Raw genomic sequence first — 1,613 nt, forward strand, 5'->3', positions numbered from 1 at the left:
ATATACTTTTGACTTGTTTATATTTGGTCAGATCATTAGCTTTCCTTGCAAAAGGTACTGACAGGAGAACGCTGATCTGTTGTCTCCCCCCAAAATACTTAAACTGATTACTATGTACAGTGTTACACATACATTTAAATACAAATACATTTAAACAAATGCCTCAAGGCTGCCTATAACCAACTGATCGGTGTTTAAAGCCTCAAGGCTGTCTATAAGGAACAAGGCAAAGCACACTCATGAACTGATAGACTGACTACTTATGGCAGGATGGGAGTAGTCGTGCTCACCAAGAGCTGCGATCCAGGCAGCTTGTGCTGGTGCTGCCGCTGCGAGACACTTTCTGAGGCCATCTCCAGGGTTGGGATGATCTGCAGCAGCAGGACCATGGCCACCATCAAGGTCTTCAACCTTTAAATGGTTAAATGCAATTAGGCCTACTGTAAGTCGCTTAGCAGACACACAAAAGTGTCTGCTAAATAAATGACTAAGGTAATGCTGGACAAAAGTGTCTGCTAAATGACTGATGTAATGTTACCTCCAAAGACTAGCACCTGTGTGTGAATGACAAGACCATTGTAAAGGGTGAGTACTGAGAAAAGCTCTAAATGCAATGAATTATTATTGCTATTATTAGCACCTCCATGGTCTTGCCCCATCCTCCTAACCATCACCAAGGTTCCTCTGTGTCGATTTTGACAATCTGAAGTCCCTCCTTGTGTCCGCGCCGTCAAAATAGGTCCTCAGCAGGGACGTGGAGGTTGACTTGGTGAGGACCTCTGTCTTCCATGTGAGCCTACATTGGGAATATTATTAGGGCAAACTTTAACTCATTTGTGCGTATGGCATATACTTGTCTTTACAATATGATAATAGATAGATGTCATTATCTGTAGAGCTAAAATGTAACATTACAAAGCAGGCGTGTAGTGATGAGTAAACCCAGGTAAACTCAGTTACCCACCTCTTTAAAATGAGTTGAGTTTTATTGTTTTGCTTACCTGCCCCTCAGAATCTATTTAATATAACATCCCTGGTACAAATGTAACAGTATAGCCCCAAGCCAGCACATGCGGGGCTATCAACTAACCTAGCTAACTAGCGTAGCTAGCAAGCTAACGTTCAATATTTACCTCAACTACAAGCATGTCGAGAAGATCTCATGACGGCTCTTCTCCTTGCAGCGTTAACACGACTTCTCCTGGCGGCAGCAGCAGCCGCACATCCCATGCCAGGAAAAGGCTACATTTTTGTGGATAATACCCAAAATGATCACAGAAAACACGGATAATTGTACCACAGCTTCGCGGGAGTAAACAGTATCGTATCCCGTCACTTCCGCTGGATGGCTCGAGTAGCATGCTGTATTTTCTCGCATACTACACGCGTTTTGTGGAACAGTAGGTACTATATAGTATGCAGTATGCGTACTATATAGTGCCTACTATATAGCATGTAGCAGGTAGTATGCATTTCGGACACGGCCTGTGTCTCTAGTCCACATGGGCTGAGTTCTGTGGTCCATGGCGTGGATAGTGGTGTGGTGGAAAGACTCCTCCCCCTTGGGTCACCGCTGGTCAGGGGCAGTGCATTGACCTCCAGGCAATCTCCTG

The 1,613-nt window shown here is 44.5% G+C and overlaps 1 long non-coding RNA gene across 1 annotated transcript; it reads right to left on the reverse strand.

Annotated features, from left to right (window-relative positions):
• Positions 1–281: 281 nt before the first annotated feature.
• On the reverse strand, positions 282–1,253 carry LOC311325016. The gene is made up of 3 exons (XR_014631002.1): positions 1,134–1,253; positions 641–796; positions 282–411 (listed from the first exon to the last, which is right to left on the reverse strand). It is a non-coding gene; the product is annotated as an uncharacterized lncRNA (long non-coding RNA).
• Positions 1,254–1,613: the final 360 nt, after the last annotated feature.

This window comes from Borostomias antarcticus (genome assembly GCF_949987555.1).
Source record: "Borostomias antarcticus genome assembly, chromosome: 23".
NCBI lineage: Eukaryota > Metazoa > Chordata > Actinopteri > Stomiiformes > Stomiidae > Borostomias > Borostomias antarcticus.